Source organism: Muntiacus reevesi, chromosome 14, assembly GCF_963930625.1.
Source record: "Muntiacus reevesi chromosome 14, mMunRee1.1, whole genome shotgun sequence".
NCBI lineage: Eukaryota > Metazoa > Chordata > Mammalia > Artiodactyla > Cervidae > Muntiacus > Muntiacus reevesi.
Genome location: NC_089262.1, coordinates 48,683,882 through 48,709,616, shown reverse-complemented (window position 1 = coordinate 48,709,616; position 25,735 = coordinate 48,683,882). Strand labels below are relative to the sequence as shown.

Below are 25,735 nucleotides of genomic sequence, written 5' to 3'. Positions count from 1 at the left end.
TTTGAGTGCCGTATCCAAAAAATCATTGCCATGACCAATGTCAGGAAGATTTTTTTCCCTATCATCTGCTACTTAAGCTATCTCTATAACAAAAAAATAAGACAGTTAATGTTCAGAGAAAGAACCCAGGTAATATCTTCTAAAAGGATTAGTTTTAGTGATCAGAAATATGTAAAGAAAAAGTTACTTTCAAAATTTCACAAACTTTGCGGTTATACTGGTTCTAAATCTCTAATATCTTCATGATTACAAAGCCCTGTAGCTCTGAAACTACAAGTCTTCATAATGTGGAAATTTGGACCATTATTTTTATTTATTTTGTGACCCATTATTTACGTGATTGTGAAAAGTCTGGAAACTTTACTCTTCTTTGTTCTCTCATTTCTTTTTCATTCTTTCTTTCCCTTTCTCTTTTTAACATTCAGAGCACCTCAGAATTCCTTCCTATTCCTACTCAGCAAAATGGAGATCAGAATCACACCAAAATGTCTATTCCACCACCCCATTCATCAATTCACAGTGGGGTTTTTCTTTTCTAAGCATTCAGAGAGAGAAGGAGTGAAAAAACGCCCTTTACTGGTCCCAGACGTCTGAAGACAATCCATCCTTTTTATCTCCCCCTGTTAAAATACTTGCTATAAATAACTGGAGATTTAGGGGCCATTCTGACATGTCTGGCTTTTCAACACTGTTGACTAACGACCAGCCTAATATGACTCTGTGGTGACTCCAGGCTTGTCATTTGGTGGTAGTGGTGGGGGGTGGTATTTGTTTTTGCTTTTTCTTAAGACAGTTAAACCTTGTTAGAAAAGAGACATGACTCAGTCATTAACTCTGAATTTAAAATTTATTGCTGATTAATTTACAGTATCTTTAGTACATGCATTTTATTGAGTTGGCCAGAAACAGTGAGAGACTTTATTTTGGGGGACTCCAAAATCACTGCAGACGGTGACTGCAGGCAGCCATGAAATTAAAAGATGTTTGCTCCCTGGAAGAAAAGCTATAACCAACCTAAGGAGCATATTAAAAATCAGAGACGTTACTTTGCCAACAAAGATCTGTCTCGTCAAAACTATGGTTTTTCCAGTATTCATGTATGGATGTGAGAGGTGGACTATAAAGAAAGCTAAGCACGGAAGAACTGATGCTTTTGAACTATGGTGTTGGGAGAAGACTCTTGAGAGTCCCTTGGACTGCAAGGAGAGTAAACCAGTCAATCCTAAAGGAGATCAGTCCTGGGTGTTCATTGGAAAGATTGATGCTGAAGCTCCAATACTTTGGCCACCTGATGTGAAGAACTGACTCACTGGAAAAGACCCTGATGTTGGGAAAGATTGAAGGCAGGAGGAGAAGGGGATGACAGAGGATGAGATGGTTGGATGGCATCACCGACTCGATGGACATGGGTTTGTGCAAGCTCCAGGAGTTGGTGATAGACAGGGAAGCCTGGTGTGCTGCACCCCATGGGGTGGCAAAGAATTGGACACGACTGAGTGACTGAACTGAACTGAAAAAGTTCATTTGGATGTTGCATAATATTGTGCAGGAAAACCCAAACAAACTTTTGGGCCAACTCAATATTAAGTATATGTCAAGTGCACACACATATATATGTGTTTATGTATTTTGTATGTTGTTTCACACCATCAGAAAATATACTGATTTCAGAATAACACTAATTTAGATCCAGGCAAATAAATTTCCATTTCTTCTAGAAATAACATTTGCCTGCCAACATATGATATATTCATAATGACTTCCTTCACACACACACACACACACATCCCCCACACAGTGTAAAGTCTTTTTTTGGTTCATATAATAAACACTCTGAGGCTGTAAACTTTAAAAAAAAAATTTATTGTTTCTCATTGACATACCCCTATGCCATCCTATTTCACATGTGTGTGCCAGAAACTGAAAAAGCCAAACGGGAAAGAAAAACAAGGATGTAAAGAAAAAGGGAAGAACTTGAGAAAACTCAACAGAGTTTTAAACTAAAATAGAAGCATTTCAGTGTTTAACGAAGAACACACATAATCATCTCACTTTGTTGTTGTTCCATTGTTAAGTCGTGTCCAACTCTTTGCGACCCCATGGACTGCAGCACACCGGACTTCCCTGTCCCTCACCGTCTCCTGGAGCTTGCCCAAGTTCACATCCAATGAATGGGTGATGCTATCCAACCATCTCATCTCCTGCCCTCTTCTCCTTTGGCCTTCAGTCTTTCCCAGCATCAGGGTCTTCTCTACTTTTCTCACTTTAATCCCTGTTTATTTAGTTTTCAAGTCCCAATAAAAACTCTTCTTTGGTGTCACAAAACAATGAAAAAGGCACAGCTGGTATAGGATTCTCCAGCAGTAAAACCTGGGACAAAAAGTATGAGTAGTTTATTTAGGAAGTCCACAAAACTTAAGGAAAGAAATAAGAAAGTGAGACAGAGAGTAGAAGGACACAAAAACATCATCAAGTCAGTTATCCCAGTGGGAATGTGGGTCTGAGTCTGGCTTGGGGCAACAGGGGACAGTGTGGAACACTCCTTAGAGTGGCCCTGTCAATGGGATGAGGAAGCTGGAGCTCTTATCTACCAACTCCCTTCTCATCCATCACCTATTTCTAGGGATCAGGTACAACCCAGCACTCTGGTTTGCTTACCCATGGGTCAAGCATGTGGCCAGGAAAACAACCCTTCGACAAAGACTCACAGGTTTTAAAAAACAAAAAAACCTTCAGTCAGGGAGCTGCAGATTTTTGGAGCATTCAGCTTTGAGAGGTGGGTATTCAGAGAACATAGACACCAATACCTACCTCTATGAAGGTCATAGATACTGAGGTAATTCATCTGCCTATGTATAGAAGTATTTTCAATCAAGGCTTCTCTTTATTCTGTATGTTGGAAAAAATTTAAACAAAACTATTATTGTTTCTGTGTTAGTATCTTGGCATTTGAATATATGACACCAGAGATGATCTTAATAAATATAAAGCAAATCCATTTACTTTCTCACACCATCAGACGTACAGTCATGTTAATTTGAAATCCTCTGTAGACTAGCATTTGAAATAAGACCTTCCATAGGTTGAGATTTAAAGACATCTTTCAAAAAAAAAATAAACAACAACAAAAAAATAAATAAAGACATCTTTCTCCAAGCTGTTTAATTAGAATGGACTTTAAAAATACTTTATCACATCATAAACCTTCAAAACAAAATATTGTCTTCTGAAATCTATAGAAAATGTGTCTTTAATGTCATTCTCAATTACCTCTTCTACAGTGAAGGTAAAACAATTGTTTCCCCACTAGCTGAAATGTGGTTTTGCCAAATACAAGATGAAAGAACTTTGATAGTTAGCTGTTTTCTCTTGGTTTAGGAAGAAAAAGGCAACTTTTTATTTATGATTAATTCAAGGAATTTAAGAAATTCTCTTTAAGTCGTTTTGAGCAAAAAGGTAAAAACAGAGGCCTGAAACCCCAGGATTCAAGGAGACCTTTAAAAGTTCTACCTTCACGGCCTGACTGCCCAGTGTCACGTTTTCCCTGTGTTTTTTCTTCTACCCAAAGCTCCAATACCTCTCCTCACAGATATTGACTCTTCTAACAAACCCAAGGGAGCCCATTCTGTTTTTGTTAAAAGGCTGTTCTTTATGTAATCCCAAATCGCTTCATCAAGATTTCCTGGTGGAATAGCACTTCTCATTGCTTCATGCAGCTCTAGGGCCTGGCCCATCCGTTTTGTCTTTCATACCCCACAAAGGAATGGCCTTCTCATTTCCAACAGCTTTCAAGCTTCTATCCAGGATCCTCTTTCCTTGACATCTTTTGTGGGACTATTCATCCCACAAGGAGTTGTCCTTCTCTTCTTTCTTATTAGAACATTCCTGATCTATGTAATTCACTTGTTGATTGCCCAGTGTTGGTTGAGTGCTTCCTATGGACCAGGCACTGTTCCAGTTATTGGAGATGTAGGAGGATGTAAGATAGGCAATCCCTGTGCTCATAGAAGTTCTGTTCCAGTGGGTGAAATCCACAGTGAAGAATACTACGAATTCACATATGATAAGATCTATCAAGTGAAAAAAACAAAATAATGTGATGCTTTTTGTGGAAGTGTTTCTCTTACCAACCATCTCCTCTTTCTATTGCAAACTTGCAAGTGCTCCTATATGTCACTATATTTATTATAGTGACCTCAAAATACTTACTAATCCATCTTTATAAGTATCTGATATTATTCTGAATAAACAGTATTTAATCATTTGGGATTTATGTGACATTGGATTAAGTTGGTAATGTCTTAATTAGAGTTGATATTGCTTGGAAAGACATATTTGACATAAAGACATCTTAACCGATGTCAGAATGTTGGTGGTGGTTGTTCAGTAGCTCAGTCTTGTCTGACTTTTTGTGACCCCATGGACTCTAGCCCACTAAGCTCCACTGTCCCATGGGATTTCCCAGGCAAGAACATTGGAGCAGGTTGCCATTTCCTCCTCCAGGAGATCTTCCCAACCCAGGGGTCAAACCCATGTCTCTTAACATTTCTTGCTTGGAAAGCAGATTCTTTTACCACTGTGCCACCTGGGAAGTCTTAGATTTCCTTCAGTTCAGTTCAGTTCAGTTCAATCACTCAGTCATGTCTGACTCTTTGAGACCCCATGAATCACAGCATGCCAGGCCTCCCTGTTCATCACCAAGTCCCGGAGTTTACTCAAACTCATGTCCATCGAGTCAGTGATGCCATCCAGCCATCTCATCCTCTGTCATCCCCTTCTCCTCCTGCCCTCAATCTCTCCCAGTATCAGGGTCTTTTCCAATGAGTCAAAAGATTTCCTTATACATCGTTAAATCTGAAACTGTCCTGGAAATGTATGAACTAGTTTCACTTTTGACTTTCTACCCTTTTTTTTGTTGTTGTTGTTCAGTTGCTCAGTCATGTCTGACTCTTTGCGACCCCATGGACTGCAGCACTCCAGGCTTCCCTTCCTTCCCCATCTCCAGGAGCTTGCTCAAACTCATGTTTTGTGTCAGTGATGCCATCCAGCTATCTCATCCTCTGTTGTCCCCTTCTCCTGCCTTCAGTCTTTCCAGCATCAAGGCCTTGTCTAATGAGTCAGCTCTTCGCATCGGATGGCCAAAGGATTGGAGCTTCAGATTCAGCATCAATCCTTCGAATGAATATTCAGGGCTGTTTCCTTTACGATTGACTGGTTTGATCTCCTTGCAATCCAAGGAACTCTCAACAGTCTTCTCCAATACCACAGTTCAAAAGCATCAGTTCTTTGGCACTCATCCTTCTCTATGATCCAAATCTCACATCCATACATGTCTACTAGAAAAACTATAGCATTGACTAGACAGACATTTGTGGGCAAAGTAATGTCTCTGCTTTTTAATATGCTGTCTAGATTGGTCATAGATTTTCATCCAAGGAGCAAGCTTCTTTTAATTTCATGGCTGCAGTCACCATCCACAGTGATTTTGGAACCCAAAAAACTAAAGTCTGTCACTGTTTCCATTGTTTCCCATCTATTTGCCATGAAGTGATGGGGCCCCTTTCCATGTGATCTTAGTTTTCTGAATGTCGAGTTTTAAGGCAGCTTTTTCATTGTCCTCTTTCACCTTCATCAAGAGGCTTTTTAATTCCTCTTCGTTTTTTGCCATAAGGGTGGTGTCATCTGCATATCTGATATTATTTATATTTCTCCCGGCAATCTTGATTCCAGCTTGTGCTTCATCCAGCCTGGCAGTTCACATGGTGTGCTCTTCATATAAGTTAAATAAGCTAGGTGAAAATATACAGCCTTGACATACTCCTTTCCCAATTTGGAACCAGTTTGTTGTTCTATGGGAGGTGCTAACTGTTGTTTCTTTACCTGCATACAGGTTTCTCAGGAGGCAGGTGTGGTGGTCTGGTATTCCCATCTCTTGAAGAATTTCCCAGTTTGTTGATATCCACACAATCAAAGGCTTTGGCATAGTCAATGAAGCAGATGCAGATGTTTTTCTGGAATTCTCTTGCTTTGTCTGTGATCCAACAGATGTTGGCAATTCGATTTCTGGTTCCTCTGCCTTTCCTAAATCCAACTTGAATATTTGGAAGTTCTTGGTTCATGTACTATTGAAGCCTAGCTTGGAGAATTTTGAGCATTACTTTACTAGCATGTGAAATAAGTACAGTTGTGCAGTAGTTTGAACATTCTTTGGCATTGCCCTTCTTTGGAATTGGAATGAAAACTGACCTTTTCCACTCCTGTGACCACTGCTGAGTTTTCCAAATTTGCTGGCATATTGAGTGCAGCACTTTAACATCATCTTTTAGGATTTGAAATAGCTCAGCTGGAATTCCTTCACCTCCACTAGCTTTGTTCATAGTGATGCTTCCTGAGTCCCCCTTGACTTCGCACTCTCAGATGTCTGGCTGTAGGTGAGCGATCAGACCACTGTGCTTACCTGGGTCATGGACATCTTTTTTGTATAGTTATTCTGTGTATTCTTGACACCTCTACCCTTTACTTCCTATGAAATCAACACAAGTTTTGCTATCCCTCAATTTCCCCCTAATCTCTGTAGACCCATCCCACTCCAGTCCAGCAGACTTGATTTCTCTTTTAGAAAAATCTGAAAGATAAATCACCTACTTACATTTAATTACACACTCCAGTCTGTGTTTGTGATGAATATAAGGAAATATGAGATTCCAGTTAATATGTATACTGTATACAGTGCCTAACAATGAAACATGATGATTCAGAATAAGGTGAAAATGGTTCTGTTCATCAGCACAGAATCTTCCCTTTGAATTATCATATGGCAGCTAGCTCTGTCTAACCTCATGAATTTACCCTTGTTTTTCAATGTTGGTGTGTGTGTGTGTTGCTGATTACCAACAGTACCAGATCTTGAATATTTACTTGACAGTATCAACATTGCTAGCATGAGAGAAGTGCATGGTCCAAAGGAAGTAGGCGTGACCTTTCCAAACATCAAATTGCATATAAAATAAGGAATAATTACGACTCTTAAGGGATTGTTTTCAATATTTGAAGAAAAAGCAATTAAAGAACCAAACCAAGTGGATAGTAGATGCTAATCAAATGCTAGTTTCCTTCTGTTTTTCAGAGATACCAAATTACTTATTCAAGTAGTCACTCAGACTTTGGTTAATGATTAGCTAAAGAGTAAAAAATGAAGATTTTTATTTTTTTTAATTGAGTCTACTAGGACTGGTTTCATGTATGGATGGAATAAGCACTTAACATTTTATCACAACTAATTCTCCAAAATTTTTTTACTATACCTACTGCTAAATAGTAAATAAAATAATTTATCCAGTGGGATTAATTTCTAATGGTAAACATTTCAGGCCTTTAACACACACACACACACACACACACAATTTTTTTTTGAGAAGTACTGTACCTGCTGGCTTCCCTGGTGGCTCAGATGATAGAGTCTGCCTGCAAAGTGGGAGACCTGGGTTCAGTCCTTGGGTTGGAAAGACCCCCTGGAAAAGGGAATGGCAACCCACTCCAGTATACTTGCCTGGAGAGTTCCAAGGACAGAAGAGCCTGGTGAGCTACAGTCCTTGGGGCTGCAAAGAGTCAGACATGACTGAGCTACTAACACACACACATACTACACCTGGTGTTAAAAATGGGGCTTCCTGGTGGCTCAGTTGGTAAAAAGTCTGCCTGAAATGCAGGATATCCAGGTTCAATCCCCAGGTCAGGAAGATCCTCTGGAGAAGGAATTGGGAACCCACTCCAGTACTCTTGCCTGGGAAATGCCATGGACAGAGGACAGAGGAGCCTGGCGGACTCCATGGGGTTGCAAGAATCTGACATGACTTAGCAACTAAACCACCACCACTGCTGTTAAAATATAAATAGCTGATATTAGCCCACTGTTGCATTAGCCAATCTGCATAAAGGAGTTTTTTTGAGATTAGTAAAACAGTAAGTCTGTACATCTTAAATGGCGGTTAAAAAGAAATCTGGTAACACAAGGAGCACCCCCACATCAAACTTATTTTGTTTGATTTCATAGTATTGGCCAGATGGTATTTTATAAAATTTGAGATTTTAAAAGGGAAGATCTCTCATATAATTCCAGGTTTCTCTTTACAAGTGAAAAAAGTTGATCACGTTGGGGTCTCAGACATTCCTGGGTAATGAGCCACTCTCTGAGGAATGGAAAGAGTATTTTTTTTTGTGGACCGATTACCCCAATAAAAAATCTTCAAATGGTTCAATGTACCTTTGGTCATTGTCTTTTCATTTTTCCAAAAACATCCTGTTAAGCTGTTCCTAGTTCTCAGCTTTAAAGATACACAGAAAATGTTTCTTCCAGAGTCATAAATACTCTTGAGGCCAAATTGTAATAATATAGTATGATTTTTTTTATTCATTCCAGAATCCTAACAAGTGGGAAAAAAAAGAGAGAGAGAGACATTATATTCTTCAATAGTAAGAGTTAACATTTAGTGAGTCTTTGACTATATGCTGAGCACTGTTCTAAGCATTTTACCAGCATCATTTAATATAATTCTCCCAATTACCTTGATTATACCCATTTTACAGCAGAACAGACTGGGGCATAGAAAGGTAAATCCCCGTGACTTGGGTAAGGAGACAGATTGGGATTTATACCTTGTCACTCTGACTCACAGTCTTCCCCACCACTGTCTAATACCACTTTCTCTGTATTGTCCCTTGTGTTGGCCTTGGCGCTTCAACTGGAGCCTTTGGGATCTATCGAAAGGTGAAAAATACAGGTGTATTGTCTCATCATTTGAGAAACAGAAAGATGGGCCCGCCATGTTGCAGGACTCCATAGACACAATTCACATCATGGGTTGTGTAAATGGTGCCCCCTGGAGTTGTGCAATGTACTGTTTGCCCAGACACATGCAGTGGCCCTGCTAACAGATACTCCCTCACACAATTCCTTTATGATTTTTAGTGCCGCTGTGCTGTGTTCTGCTTAGTTGCTCAGTCGTGTCTGACTCTAGGCAACCCTATGGACTGTACCTCACCGGGCTCTTCTATCCACGAGGATTCTCCAGGCAAGAATACTGGAGTGGGTAGCCATTCCCTTCTCCAGGGGATCTTCCCAATCCAGGAATGGAACCTGGGTCTCCCACACTGCAGACAGATTCTTTACCGACTGAGCCACTTGGTAAGCCCTAGGTGATTCTTTAGGGTGAACTGAGATTCTCTGTAGCCATTTCTTCTGCTTCCAGTCATGTCAAGCAGTAGTTGAAGACATACATTCTCAGAAATAATCTCTAAGGAGTTGAAGGCGGGTTGCTCACAGATTATTTCCCCAGGATAGGAGAGCGGTGGTGTGGCTTTTCTCTGTGGGCATAGAGCTTGGTCTGAAATGGTGATTCACCCTCCTCCAACAGAGCACGCAGTAACCCTGCAGCCAGATGGTGCCACGTGGTACGTGACTCCCCTTGAGTCGGGAGAGTCAAGTCACTCAGGCATTAAAGTTTAACCTTGTGGCCTACTTGCCAGTTACAAAAGAGCCAGAATTCCACAGCATTCCTAAAGCCCATATCAATTTCACTGTAGGCTTTAGGAATGTTACTATTTAAGTAACAGTGACAACAATGAAGAAAAAGTGTTTGGTTATAGAGGCCTCTGTGGTATATTTTGTGCTGTTTTGAAAGAATACATCCATTTGTCCTTAAAGAAAGTTTATTTCAAAGGAAAAATATCAATTGTACTCACTGAGCAATGGAGCAGAATAAGTCAGTGTTAATCCAGATATACCTGTTTTATTGTGGGTTGACATCTTGTCTTCCTATTTCCAGTTTCTCTAATTGGAGTAGAAACCTGTTTTAACCCCAGTTCAAAACTGTATCCCCTGGGCCTGAATAGAAATAAAGTTGGCCTCTTAAGGACTCTCATCCTTCTTCCTCCATCATGGGGAAATGTTGGGTTGCCAGCAATATCACTGTCCCTAAATCACTAGTCAGGTGTTTTAAAGGACAATTTAACCAATCATTTTGGTACACCAGGCAACAATATTATTGTTTTAGTTTGGTCATTCAAGTACCCAAACTCTGAATTCATTATCTCATGATCTCATGTGTTCAGTTATTATAGAGAAATTCTAACCGCAAGGAGAGGAGTATTTTTCTTCCCAACTAAACTATTAGGTCCTCCCGGAGACAAGCACATCTTGTGCTTTTCATTGTTCATGGGATCTAGACTGAACTGGATCATAAGCAAGTCATGAAGACTGGTTGCCTTACTTCACCTCGTTAGCAAAGTGAAGTATAACTCATAATCATCAATGTGCTGCAGGAAATAGCACACTATCTGGAAATATTAAATATGTCTTCTTGCATGAATCACTTCTTACTGGAATTCTCTTTCCTTCCAAAAACCAACAGCAGGGCTCTTTTGTCCATGGCACATACTTTGGTCCTCAGTGTCTAGAGCTTGGGAGCTTTTTATGGGCCTATGAAAATATTTGAGAACTAAAAAGTAAAGTTATTGACTCCAAAATACAAAAAGAAAACTGCAAAATCCCAATTACAATTTAATTAAGTATTTAAAAATGTAACATTATATGAACTTCAATAATTATCAAGTAATTATATAAAAATTTTGTTACATTTGGGAAAAAAACCTTGTGGGCTGGTTTTTTTTTTTTTCCATTTCATAAGAATTCTCAAATATGTCAGATGGTTGCAGAGAAATCAGAGTTAGTCCTTAGCTAAATGAATTTAGTAGCCAAATAATTTCAAAGAACAATTATAAAGATCCTTTCTAGATTTTCATAACAAAATCATTATATAATGTGGGAAGTGGATCCATTTTATTTTTTATTTTTTTGGATCTTTAATATCCAGGATATGATGTGTAGTGGAATTTACAAAGGAATTAAAACAGCCTTGCTTAAACTACTATCCATTTGCAAGATTATTTTTTAAATAACTTCCTTTTTTTTTAACTAAACCCAAGCTGTCATTGTAATTTAGAGTTCCTATTAGGTAACTCTTAAGAAAAAGATCAACTATCTTCAGAGAGGTCTGTGTGTTAACCGGAACTGCCTTAGTCCTGGGGGAAATTAACTTACTGAAGGACTGTCAGCTGAATGAAGGCTTAAATTTCATGAACTTGGAGGAGAGAGCTTTTTCACATTCTCTTCCCGTATGGAGGAACAATCTGTTCTGAAAGTGGAGAGTGTTTTGGCATTATCTCTTCTAACTCATTTGCCTTCAACTTTCCATAAATCAAGTTCTGCCAATTACCATCTTTAAGATTAAACTTTTTGCAAAATTGTTAGACAAGGCACTCTCTTTGAGAAGACAGAGAATACACTATAGAGTAATTCCTCTGAAAATCACAGTTCTGTGTTGTGTACAGTTATTTTTTTAGAGTTCACTGACTGCCTGGAATGAAGGCTGACTTTCTCCCCAGAAGAGCGCTGACTGATCCACAAAGTCAGGTTAAACAGTACCTGAGTCTGCTTGCCTATCCCTTGTACCGAAATTATCTGTTATAAAAGCAAAATGTAACTGTAAGTATAATGTACCTATAGAAATTGTTCTTGAGCTCTAAAGGAAAATGAGTCTTCATTTTGGAAAAAAGAATCAACATAGTAAAATAAAGGTGTTTCTTTTTCCAAAAGTTTTTGTTGACTACTACATTTATATATACACCTATAGTCTGGTATCTAAATACCTGAAATATTTGTAAAGTTTTAATTCCTAGAATGAAAATAATGATTAATTTCTAACAATTTTGATGTCATGTCCACAAAAATAACTGTGACTAGGAGTGAAAGTCTGTCCGTCTCATCGTCTTTATCTTAGGATTGATTTAAAAATTAAAAACAAAAAAAAAAATCCTCCTACTGAGATGCTATTTGTGATGCTATTTGTTTAGTTCCTGAGGTCCTAGTTTCCCCAGGTGATGTTTAGCTCTCCTAAAAGACAAATCCATGTCCTACTCTTAAGGCCTTGAGAATGGCAGCCAAGCTCCTCCAGGCCTCAGTTTCCTCAACTCTTTGATGGAGGAAACTAATACATAGTTCATGAATTTGTGTATTTTCTTATTTTTAAATGTATATTATTAAAGCATAGTTGATTTAAAATGTTGCATTAATTTCTGCTCTCCAGCAAAGTGATTCAGTTATATCCTCAGTCTCGTTCGACTCTTTGTGACCCCATTGACTATAAGCCCAACAGGCTCCTCTGCCCATGAAATTTTAGGCAAGAATTCTGGAATAGGGTGCCGTTTCCTATTCCAGGGGATCTCCATGACCCAGAGATCAAACTCACATCTCTTGCGTCTCCTGCATTGCCAGGAGGATCCTTTACCACCAGGCCACCTTGGAAACCCTATTCAGTTATACACATACACATACTCTTTTCCATTTTGCTTTATCACCCGATATTGAATGCAGTTCCCTATGCTCTACAGTCGACATTGTCACTAATATGAGTTTGTTTTCACTATTAATGAGATGACATGTGTGAGCGCCATATCCAGTGCCTGGTATTTGGTGAGCCTGAGTTCTAGCCACTTCTTCCACTCACCTTGTTGGGAAGCACTCTCTGGACTTCACCTGATAAATGGGTATATAGAGCCTTCATGTGGCTGATGTAGACATTATTATGTTAATAACCTCTCTCCGTGACTCCAATCCATTTCTTTGAGCTCTGGCCAGAGCAGACTCCTCATCCAGAGGCACAGCTCTCTCATTCATGGGCTGATGGGTGGCTGGCTATGGCAGATATTACAGGTCCCCTCAAGCACCCTCTCATTTTCCTGCCAATAAAGATGTGGGGAAACTCTTCCCAGAAAAGCCATTTCTTTGAACTGAAGTACTTTATTTGGATTTATAGCTCATGACATAGTAAACACTAAACACTTAAGAAAGAATCTTTTCCTCCTTAAAAATGATGCTGGGGTCAGCTCACTGATTGCCTAAGCTCCCTTCCAGTATGTTTCTTACCCAATTCTTTTTCCTTTGGGAGAAAATTTTTACTGTAAAGATGTGGGAACTCTGTTTTGGCAAAGAAGGTGTAGAAGATAGTTTTCAGAAATAGCAACTTATGAAAAAGAAAACACACCAGACTCAGTTTTTGAATTCTGATTCCAGCCGGGAAGCATATGTCATAAAAGGGCAAAGGAAGAAAACTTTGAAAAGGCTTATCTACTGTGATTAACCAAAAAGATGTACTCTGTTGTTAAGCAGACAGCCTGTGAGCCAGATTTTGTTGTAGGTACTGGGAATGCAGAGATAAATAAACCCCGTTCCTGAATGCAAGGGGCTTGCAGCTCTGTGGAAGAGCCCAGGTGTCTGTTCAGGACCAGACACTGGGGATACGAGGATGGGAATCCACAGTCCCTTCCGCTTTGCCAGATAAAGAGAGGATCACACTGTGACTGTGTTCCTAAGCACTCTGGTTGGAATTAGCATCAGAATCTGAACGTTTGCTTAACCCAAGGCACGTAATTCAAACTGAAAAGCGATGGGACCAGAAAAGCTGACCCCGAGTTAATTTTTGATCAGAAAAGAGAGACCAAAGGGAAGAACAATAATGTTGCCAACGAAGCACTTGCAGAGATCTGCGAGTGGTAGAGAAGGAATCCTTGCACATAGGTGGATAACAGGTTGTCTCCTTCCATCCCAGAACAACCCTGGGAGGAAGATAAGTGTGTTATCTCACAGGAGAAGAGTAGATTTAGGAGATTAAAGTTGTTTTCAAAGATTGCAGTCAAAATCAATTGTTTGAACGGTAACTGTGGAACTCTGCTGTCCCTATGATTGCTATTGTGTGCTGCTGACTATTGTAAATACATTACACACAAGTTAAAAAATGTACATATAGAATATTAATCATCAGAATTAACCCAAGATATTCACAGAACTGAATGAAGCCAAGAAACTGAACTTCTGAGTTTGTCATGGAGTTAGTTGGTCTTTACTGCTGCTCTTGTTAGATCCTGAACAGAAATGGAGGTAGGGGAAGCAGCTTGGGCAGATTTCGGGCAAGCCATGTACGATGTGCATGTCTGTCATCATTGGAGAAGGCTGTAATTGATTCAGTAAGAAAGAGGAGGCTGCTGAAAGTTTTCAAGCGAAATTTAACATTTTAAGTTTTGTGTCATTGGAAAGTGAAAGTGAAGTCGCTCAGTCATGTCCAACTCTTTGCAACCCCGTGGACTGTAGCCTACCTGGCTCCTCCATCCATGGGATTCTCTAGGCAAGAATACTGGAGTGGGTTACCATTTCCTTCTCCAGGGGATCTTCCCAACCCAGGGATCGAACCCGGGTCTCCCTCATTGGAGGCAGACGCTTTAACCTCTGAGCCAAATTGGAAGGTAACCCTAAAATAATACAGAGACTGAACCTTAGATGTATAAATGGGAGGGAAGAAAACTATTCAAGTCTATTAGGTAAAGGGAGTCGGGGGCTCAAGGTCAAATTAAGATGGAAGCAGAAAACAATTTAATTTTTTAAAAAAGTTATGGAAGTATAGTTGATTTACAATATGTTAGTTTCAAGTGTGGGGCTTCCATGGTGGCTCAGAGGTAAAAAAAAACCATCTCCCAGAAATTCACGTACATTGAGTTGGTGGACATGAGTGATGTCCATTGAGAGCCACCTGGGAAGCCCGTTGAACCCTTGAAAGTGTTAGTTGTTCAGTCGTGTCCGTTTCTTTGCGATCCCATGGACTGTAGCCCACCAGGTTCCTCTGTCCATGAAATTTTCCAGGCAAGAATACTGGAGTGGGTTGCCATTCCCTTCTCCAGGGGATCTTCCCAACCTGGAAATCGAACCCCAGGTCTCCTGCACTGCAGGCAGATTCTTTACTGTCTGAGCCACTACTATATGCCAAATACTTTGGCAAGATTTTACATGTCTCATTTAATCCTCAAAACCCTGTTTTATCTCCATTTTATAGTCTAGGAAACTGATACTTAGAGAAGATTAGTAACTTGTTCAAGACCAAACAGCTAGTCACCAGTAGTGTTTGGATTGGCACCCAGGCAATCTAACCCCAAAGGCTGCTTTTTAACCTGCTCCTGTATACCCTCCTTAACTAATAGACATTGTCTCAAAGAGCAGACCTTTTACATTAAATAGATCTTATTTGTGATGTGTGATCAAGGGGAAATTACTTGAGTTGCCTGGATTGTTTTACCATTACCATTACTACAAGGTAGGAAAAATGTTATCAAACAAATGTAAATTAAATGAGCCTCTGAAAATTTGCTTTCTAATAAGTCAGTTTCCTTCATTGTCTAAAGCGTCAGGTGTTAAATTACCATTAAAGTACATTCTATGTACATTTACTTTTGACACTTTTTTTTCCAAATTCTATTTTAATGAAAACTTCAAGTTGTCTCACAGTGTTAGGAACAAGGGCTTCAGTTGGCAATGTGATGTTTCCAGTTGTTTGATCTCTTTTAAAAGATTTAATTCAATTTTAGAATATAGCATTGTCCTTTGAGATAGGTAAACAGCATTAGAAACCACTTGATTAAACATAGGGTCTAGTATGAATCTGAAATAGGAACTAGAGATAATATGAGCTATAATTAGGGTAAGTGCTAATATCATGTGTATACATTTCAACAAAGTAACAGCTATAGAGATGACTTACAAGAAAACAAACCAGACATTGGTCAAGGCAGTATTTTTACTCTTGACTGTGTCTATGTAACAGCATGCAACACTTTATGGAGAATCAGGGATGGTTTAAGGAAGTACATCAATTTCTCAAGTTGAGAATCCTTGTCTTAACTTTTATTTCTAATGCTTTGATTTGCTCTTTAAGAATGAGACATTTAGAACAAGACTGGCTATCAACTCCTGAATATACCATTAAACTTTAATCTTTTTTATTCCACTTACATCATTACTTAAATTTATGGAGACGGTGCAGACTGGTGGTTGTCCAGGTGTGGGAGGAGAGGGAAATGGGTGTTACTGTTTAATGGGTACTACTGTGTTACAGTTTGAGAAAATGAATGAAAAAGTTCTAGAGATGGATAGTGGTAATGGTTGCCTTTTCCACAACAAACTGTGGAAAATTCTTAAAGCGATGGGAATACCAGACCACCTGACCTGCCTCCTCAGAAATCTATATGCAGGTCAAGAAGCAATGGTTAGAACTGGACATGGAACAACAAACTGATTCTAAATTGGGAAAGGAGTACATCAAGGCTGCATATTGTCACCCTGCTTATTTAGCTTATGTGCAGAGTACATCATGTGAAATGCCAGTCTGGATGAAGCACAAGCTGGAATCAAGATTGCTGGGAGAAATATCAATAACCTCAGATACACAGATGACACCAACCTTATGGCAGAAAACGAAGAAGAGCTAAAGAGCCTCTTGATGAAATTGAAAGAGGAGAGTGAAAAAGTTGGCTTAAAGGTCAACATTCAGAAAACAAAGATCATGGCATCCGGTCCCATCACTTCATGGCAAATAGATGGGGAAACAATGGAAACAGTGACAGACTTTATTTTCTTGGGCTCCAAAATCACTGCAGATGGTGACTGCAGCCATAAAATTTAAAAACGCTTGCTCCTTGGAAAAAAAGCTATGACCAACCCAGACAGCATGTTAAAAATCAGAGACATTACTTTGCCGACCAAAGTCCATCTAGTTGAAGCTATGGTATTTCCAGTAATCATGTATGGATGTGAGAGTTGGACTATAAAGAAAGCTAAGTGATGAAGAATTGATGCTTTTGAACTGTGGTGTTGGAGAAGACTCTTGAGAGTCCCTTGGACTGCAAGGAGATCCAACCAATCCATCCTAAAGGAGATCAGTCCTGGGTGTTCATTGGAAGGACTGATGCTTAAGCTGAAACTCCAATACTTTGGCCACCTGATGCAAAGAACTGTCTCGTTGGAAAAGACCCTGATGCCGGGAAAGGTTGAAGGTGGGAGGAAAAGGGGATGGCAGAGGATGAGATGCTTCGTTGATATCACCGACTCAATGGACAAGAGTTTGAGTAAGCTCTGGGAATTGGTGATGGACAGGGATGCCTGGCATGCTGCAATCCATGGAGTCACAAAAAGTTGGACATGACTGAGTGACTGAACTGAACTAAACTGAATGGTTGTCCAACAATGTGAATGTATGTAAGGCCATTGAGCTGTGCACTAAAAAGGTTTAAATTGGTAACTTTTATGTTATGTATGTTTTACCATGATAAAAAAATACTGTATCTTGACCTATACTTAGAGAGGGTCAAAATATATTTAGCAACTGTATATATAAAGATAATTTTTAAATACTTGAACTTAAATTGACATAGCCAATTCCTTCATTTTAAAGTAAAATTTATAGATTTCTAGCTTCAAAATGGTGGGTAGATGACCTCCCCATCCATTGTTTTTTTCTAAAAATATCACTCAAATCAATAACATGAGTGAATTCCAAAAACAGGGATAGTACAGAGGTATGTATAATGTACACCCAACCACAAGTCTTGACTCTCTGGATAGTCAGCATACCCCATGTCTCTCCCCATGGAAGACAAGAGGTTTTGCAGTAACAGGCAGAGAGGCCGGGAAGGATAGCTATGCAAACTGTGTTTGGAGGATGCTACAAAAGTCTGCAAACTGACCGTACAGACCTCCATTTCCCTTCTCTTGCCCACATCAGACCACTAGCAGGATGACTTAATACCCATCCCTAGAAAAGACAAACCACCTCAGAGGGGAAAAAATCATACAGTGACATTTAGGGTGGTCAAATAAAATACCTGCTGGGCACCCAATCTCACTACAGCAAATTCCCCAGTGCACAAGCCCCACCCAAGCACTTGGAGCCTCCATCATCCTTCTAGGGCTCAACCTCATATGTGACCTCAGGTCAGGGATCAATGCAGGAGTTTGAGAATCCTACTCTCACCACTGATGAGCTATTTGCATGCATTTCTTTAATATCATTTAAATACTTAATTGAAATGAGGTTTAATTTACAGAGATACACGTAATTTGAGAATAATGAAGAACATAAAGAATGAAGAAGAGAGGGTTAGAATATAAAGGAAATACAACAGCACTTATGAAACTTTAAACAGCTTACTTGAGCCATACAGTGCAGGGTGTTTTTTTCTTTTGATCCCATATTTTAAATTAGTACATAGTTCTGAGAGTTATTTACAAAGTACATATCCCGTCAACATTACTGATCCCAGGCAAAAGTGCTTATGCCAGTTTTAAAAACTAGTTTGCTGCACCTTTTGATTGACAATATAATTGGTTGACAAATGTTGAAATCTATACTATCAGAGATCTTACATATTGTTACCTTTTAAAATAGTCATTTGTTAGTCAGGATTACTTAATGAGGTAATCAAAGTGCCATCTATTGTGGAGGTGACCGCAAGTGACTCTAGGACTATGGCTGAACATCTTACACACTTCACAGCTAACAGAGTCGTAACCTTGTCACGTATACCCTCTTTGTAGTGTTTATGAGCCTAAAAACTAGAAATGAGGACAGTGAACTTAGACTGTTTAATCCTGGATATCTTGAAAATCTAGAATTTACTGGCAGATGGACAAGGAGTGAGTTGCTATCTTGTGATTTTGATTTAAATTTCCCTGATAATTAGGGATGTTGAACATCTTTTTATGTACTACTGAGCATCTATATGTTTTTTGGGAAAATGTCTGCTCAAGTCCTTTGCTCATTTATTAATCGTATTATTTGGGTTCTTCTGCTATTGAGTTGTACGAATTTTATATGTATTTTAAATATTAATACTTTATCAGTTATGTGACTTGCAAATATCTTCTCCATTACATAGGTTAAATTTTCACTTTTGTGACATTGTGATTTATAAGAAACATACATTTGGTCATTCGGATGACCAGAATCTGTTTCTAATACATATTAGGTCTTTTCCCACTGGTTCCTGGTTCACAGCTCTTAAAACCTTTGGAATTTCCTATGATAAGAATCATAAAAGTATCTTTTGTTATGCTAAAAAGGTAACTTCTGGAAAGTCCCTAGGGAACTTAAAGAAGGGGACTAGTTGCTAGTGGAACCAACCAATCCTTTAGAAAGTTGGAACTTTCATTTTCACCCAGACTTCTGAAGGGGGTTGGCTGGGAGAGAGGCTAGAGGTTGACTCACTCCTCAAAGACCAGTGATTTAATCAGTTATGCCAGTAACAAAGAAGCCTCCATAAAAACTGGAAAGAATAGGGTTCAGAAAGCTTCAGGATTGGTGAATATGGGGGCAGAGTGATGCACTAGGAAAGAGTGTGGAAGCTTTGTGTCCTTTCCCCATACCATGCCCTACATACCTTTTCCATCTGGCTGTTCCTGAGTTATATCCTTCTATCATATACCAGTAATCTAGTGAGTACATGTGTTTCCTAAATTCTTGGTAGCATCTCTAGAAATAAGGAGGGGATCATGGGAACCTCTGATTTATAACCAATTTTTCAGTAATGCAAGTAACAACTTGGTTTTGCAACTGACATCTGTAGAGAGCAGGAGGGCGTCTCATGGGACTGAGCCCTTAACCTGTGGAATCTGATATTATCTCCAAGTGGATGGTGTCAGTATTGAGTTGAATTCTCTGACATCCTGCTGGTGGTGTCAGAGAATTGTTTGTTGACATGGGAAACTCTGCATCTCCCCCCAGCCCCAAACACAGGTTACAGTTGGACAGTTGGAGAGCGGAGTGAAGGGAGTGAAAGTCACTCAGTTGTGTCCGACACTTTGCGACCCCATCGACTATACATATACAGTTCATGGAATTCTCCAGGCCAGAATACTGGAGTGGGTAACTGTTCCCTTCTCCAGGGGATCTTCCCAACCTGGGAATCGAACCCAGGTCTCCCACATGGCAGGTGGATTCTTTACCAACTGAGCCACCAGGGAAGCCCATACAGTTCGATGCAGAACCCAAAAGGATTTTGTTGATGATTTCCTTTGCCATGCAGAAATTTTTTAGCTTGATGTAAAAGATTCAGTGCAGTATTTATAAAAATTCCAACAGCATTCTCCACATAAATAAAAAAGACACTCCTACAATTCATATGGAACCCCCCCACACACATACACACACACACACACACACAAACCACAAATAGCCAAAGCAATTTTGAAATAGAAGGACAGAGCTAGAGGCATCACATTTCCTGATTTCAGACTATATTAAAAGGTTATAGTAATCAAAACAGTATCAGTTCACTTCAGTTCAGTCGCTCAGTCATGTCTGACTCTTTGTGACCCCATGAATCGCAGCATGCTAGGCCTACCTGTGTATCACCAACTCCCAGAGTTTACTCAAACCCATGTCCATCAAGTTGGTGATGCCATCCAGCCATCTCATCCTCTGTCGTCCCCTTCTCCTCCTGCCCCCAATCCCTCCCAGCATCAGGGTCTTTTCCAATGAGTCAACTCTTCACATGAGGTGGCCAAAGTATTGGAGTTTCAACTTCAGCATCAGTTCTTCCAATGAACACCCAGGACCGATCTCCTTTAGGATGAACTGGTTGGATCTCCTTGCAATCCAAGGGACCCTCAAGAGTCTTCTCCAACACTACAGTTCAAAAGCATCAATTCTTCAGCACTCAGCTTTCTTCACAGTCCAACTCTCATATCCATACATGACCACTGGAAAAACCATAGCCTTGACTAGACAGACCTTTGTTGGCAAAGTAATGTCTCTGCTTTTTAATATGCTGTCTAAGTTGGTCATAACTTTCCTTCCAAGGAGTAAGCGTCTTTTAATTTCATGGCTGCAAAACAGTATAGTACTGACATAAAAACAGACCCATAGAACAATGGAACAGAATAGAGTCTTGAGATTTCCCTAGTAATCCAGCAGCTAAGATTCTATGCTCACAATGCATGGGTCCAGGTTCAATCCCTGATAAGGGAACTAGATACCCCTTGCTGCAACTAAAAGATCCTGCATGCTTCAACTAAGACCTGGCACAGCCAAATAAGTAAATGTTAAAACAAAAAAAGAATAGAGAACCCAGAAATAAACCCATGCATTTTTGGTCAATTAATTTTTAATAAAGGAGCCAAGAACATACACTGGGGGAAGGATAATCTCTTTAATAAATGATGTTGAGAAAACTGGATAACCACATACAAAATAATGAAATTGACCTGTACCTTATACTGGTCACAGAAATTTACCTGAAATGGATTAAAAACTTACAAGGCCTGAAACTTAACATTCCTAGAACAAAATAGGGAAAAACTCCTTGACATTGGTCCTGGCAGTGCATTTTTAGATATGACACCAAAAGCACACAGGCATCAAAAGCAGAATTAGACAGGCAGGATTACATCAAAATCATGATAATTACTTTTCTAACCTGACATTTTACAAAAAAGGTAGGAAACCTGAAGGTCAGAAGCATTCAAAATATAATACTCTTGAGCTTTCCCTCAGAAGTTAAGGAACTTAACTCCAAGGAGGTTTATGCTTATAGAAAAGTCCTTGACTCCAAATGTATATAAGAGAAACAGCTCAAAATCTGCTACCGATTCCCCTCCAGATAAGGGCAATACCACATGATTCCTCAATAAGTAGGAAATACTGTAAGAGTTCCAAGTGTCTTTTTCTTATTAAATACTTGAGTACAATGTAGAATGCCAGGAAACTGTAGTAGCAACAAAATAACAAATCTGCGGCTCCTTGTTCATTCTTCCTGCAAAGTTACTTGACCTATATGCAGTCCTGATTTTAAGCACATTTGACAGGCCTGTATATTTTGTTACATCATAACATGATTCTCAAAAGTTGTGATCTGAAAATAAGAGTTTACTCAAAGGATGGAGGTTTGAAAGTGGGCAGAGTATTTCAAAGTAACAACATCTGAAAAAAAATCGAATTGTGCAGTAATTAACATACTGTCTAACTGTTAATGAACTTAACAGTCCATTCAGTTGGTTTCAGTTACTGTTTTACGTTTAATGCTTGGCATTTGATAACTGTCCTCAGTCCCACAAATTGTGCTTGCCATTGAATAAAAGGGAGGTTTTAGGGTGTACCCAGTCTATTTCCCTGCAGTTGATGCTTTCCACAGGAGTGTTGCCCATATTGCCTCCTGACCACCATTAGTATGAGAGAGATTTTAGGTGATATTTGGATGCTTTTTTAAAAATTAACACTTTTATTGGGGGGAAATGCAATCAGCATATCAAACCTATTTAATCAAATAAATACAAGCTTATTGTTTATGTTATTTAAGTTAAAAGAGAATGAGTCAGTGAAGAAAAACATCAAGTCATGATGGTGTGTGCATGGTATAGATGCCAGTAGGAAAGAACTTGTAGAGGTTGTGTCCAGATGCCTGAAGTTGAGGAAACGTGATACCACACAGTGGTTGGAATCAACCAAATGTATATGGTTGGATGACCATGATGAACATAAACATCTGTGGTACAGTCCTTTGAATGTTGCAATGACAGCAGTCAAACAGAAGTCTATGTAACACTACACAATTCAGTATATCAGGAAAATGCTAGAAACCATAGTAGCTTCTAGATCAAATGCATGTTCTCCGATGCTAGAAATCATAGTAGCTTCTAGATCAAATGCATGTCCTCTAAAGCCCTCCAGACAAGGTCCGCGTGTTTCCTAAAGTCCCTAAATTCTCCCCAGATTCAGGCATCTTCATTGGCCATTGTGTACACCGTCATATATTTGTGTACTAACAGGAATGTGTGGGAGGAAGCAGTGCCATATCCCTCCATTCTGAGGAGATTTTCAGAGGAAATAATATGTGATACTCAATTTATAAAACATTATTTCAGAAATTACCCTATGGGGGGAAAATTCCTTAGACTGGAGAAAACACTGTAATATTGAACAAGTACTATTAGGGTTTTAAAAAATTGTGATCATTTTGTCACTGCCTTAATATTAGGGATAAGAGCAAAATTTAAAATTTCAATCTCTATGGCCTTGTACTACTGTGCTACTGTGTACTATTGTGCGTCTGTCTTTTTCTGTAATGTTAACCTTGACGGATGGATCTAAGAAGCTTCCAGTCTTGTGGCTTGTTGCATATGTTGTCAGATTCCCCACTATTTAAACTTGTTTTCTTTGGGGACAGGGGTGATGTATTAGTCATTAAAGGACTGTTATATAGTGGACCCAACAAGTGGGTTAGGATTTTCAGAGATACATTCTTGGGATACGTGTAACGTCGAGTAGAACCCAGGATAGCCCTAACCTAAAGAGATTAAGGATGGGTTTCTGACAGGGAAGGGAGTGCCAGTGAGCTAAGTAATCTCACTGGGAGAGAAAGAGCTTTCTTGGGGATGGTAAAACAGAGGACTATTTTAGGAGAGTTTTTAATTTTTAGTTAATTTATTTCTAATTGGAGGATAATTGCTTTACAATATTGTGTTGGTTTCTGCTATATATCAACATAATCAGTCATAGGTACACATATGTCCCATCCCTCTTGCACCTCTTTCCCATCTCCCACCCCTTCCCACCCCTCTAAGTTATCCCAGAGCACTGGGTTTGGGCTCCCTGTGTCATATAGCTAATTCAAGAGAGTTTAACCCTCAACATTCAGACGTTTCATTTTGTGATTACTGTTGCTTTCTTTCTGAATTATCAACAAGAAGGCATTTGCTGGGCCTTACATGAAAGAGAACAGTACTTCACATAAGTAATAGTGGTTAGTTACTTTCACTTGGTCTGGGTTTGTTTTTTTTTTCTTTTTTCTCTACATTAAAATTCCAAGAAAAAAAGATAAACCTCTTTTCATAAGCCCCCTCCCTCCAAAAAGGGGAGTAGTTTCCCCAACTTTCTTTTGAATGTCTGAAAGTATGTGATTGGTCAACCTCCCTTAAAGTGCCAGCAACTGTTTAACGTGGGACAGAGCCAAGAATCTGTGAATATTCCTAAACAGTCATAGGAAAACTGAAAAGCTTAAGGAGATATGGCCAGCAGTTTATTGGCATTTACCTGAAGTGGCTTGAGAGGAGACTAAATAATAAATGCACCTTGAAGTGTGACAGGGGAGGAGGAGGTGAAGGGTTTGCTGTAATAAGTAGCCAGAGGTCTGGCGAGATGCCTTACTACATTAATTTTCCAAGTCCTTTGGGTGGGTCACACTTGCGCTACAATATCCTGTCTGCAAATGCTAAATAAATACCAGGATCACGTCAGGCTAAAGAACCAACGTGCTAACTAATGTCATTTAAGAAATCAGGATGCTTAAAGTATTTTTCACTTGATAATTCACATTCAAATTAACTGAAGTTGGCATACCCAGACAAATGTTAATATGTATCCTAGTGGAAATGTTTAGAGGGATTGGGGAGGGAAGTCCAATTCTCTTCTCTTACCAGCAATTTGAATTGTTTTGTTTGTTTTTTGTGGTTGTTAAATTTTATTGGAGTATAGTTGATTTACAATGTTGTGTTAGTTTTATATGTACAACAAAGTAGTTCATTTACACACATATTATTTTACAGACTCTTTTCCCATATAAATTATTACAAAACATTGAGTAAAGTTCCCTGTGTTTTATACTAGTTAAATCCATTGGTTATCCATTTTATGCACAGTAGTGTGTTCAGTGAAAGTTGCTCAGTCGTGTCTGACTCTGAGACCCCATGGACTGTAACCTGCCAGGCTCCTCTGTCCATGGAATTCTCTAGGCCAGAATATTGGAGTGGGTAGCCTTTCCTTTCTCCAGGGATCTTCCCAACCCAGGGATTGAACCCAGGTCTCCTGCATTGCAAGCAGATTCTTCACCATCTGAGCCACCAGGGAAGCCCAATGTGTTTATGTTAATCCCAAACTCTTAATTTATCCCTCTCCCCTACATTTCCCCTTTGGTAACCATACATTTGTTTTCAAAATGGATCAGTTTAGATTATGTTTATTATAACAAAAAATATTTTATTTCAGATATAGGAACTGGGGCAGGGATTAGTTTTCATAATAAGAGATGTTGAGATATAAGCTTCATTCCTTACTGGAGATCTGTTAGGAATTTGCAAACCAAGAATCTTGGTATATACATATAAATCAATGAAATTTGCATATGATTTAAAAAAAAAAAAGTTTACAAAACATCCTTCAAGGAAACAGTCTCAGTACATGAAGCCACTTGTCCAGCAACATGACATTAGATTTTTCAGTTTAAACATTGCAACCTGATGAAACGATGCCTGCTACATTCTGCTTAATTTTTAAGAGACAATTGTGTTTCTACAACCAACCCCAAAGCATGAAATTTCATTAAATGTGCCCCAAACGAACAGCTGCTAAGTCTCCCAAGTCCTCTCAACTTTACTGTTGACTAGAAATTTTAGTTTTCTGTGCCAGAGTTTGAGAAAATGATTTTTTTTTTTTTTTTTGAGAGTGGATAAACAAGTCTGTAGTGAAGGGGTGTGTTCCTTATAAAGGTGCTCAGGGAATCTTACCTTGAATAACAAGAGACACCTCATTTCCCAGAGGAGGAAGTAAGTTTCGAGATGTCTTCTGTCTGTTTGGCTGGTTTACACTTCTCTCTGGCTCTGATCTGCAAAGAAGCTTTGTAAATTTCAGCAACTGACTAGACCCGCTGGGCGCCGGGTCGTTTTTTTTTTCCTCTCTCTCACTTCCCTGCGATGTTTTGAACTGCCTTCCTACAGACGTCATACAGCCCTTGAGGAATAGTTTCTGCCTGGTGAGATTGAATGATAGTTCTCATTCACAAAGGCATGGACTCAGATTCTAAGCAGGGG

General features: G+C 39.2%; 1 protein-coding gene, 1 long non-coding RNA gene and 1 other non-coding gene across 7 annotated transcripts in view; 1 reads left to right on the top strand and 2 right to left on the bottom strand.

Annotated features, from left to right (window-relative positions):
• The window catches only part of PDE4D (phosphodiesterase 4D), a 1,548,416-nt gene that overhangs the window by 1,222,285 nt on the left and 300,396 nt on the right, over positions 1-25,735 (top strand). The gene's annotated exons all lie outside the window — the stretch shown is intronic.
• Positions 915-25,628, bottom strand: LOC136146713 (uncharacterized). Its single transcript, XR_010659036.1, has 3 exons — positions 25,433-25,628; positions 2,812-2,889; positions 915-2,370 (listed from the first exon to the last, which is right to left on the bottom strand). It is a non-coding gene; the product is annotated as an uncharacterized lncRNA (long non-coding RNA).
• Positions 19,826-19,897, bottom strand: TRNAG-GCC (transfer RNA glycine (anticodon GCC)). Its single transcript has one exon. It is a non-coding gene; the product is annotated as a tRNA-Gly (tRNA).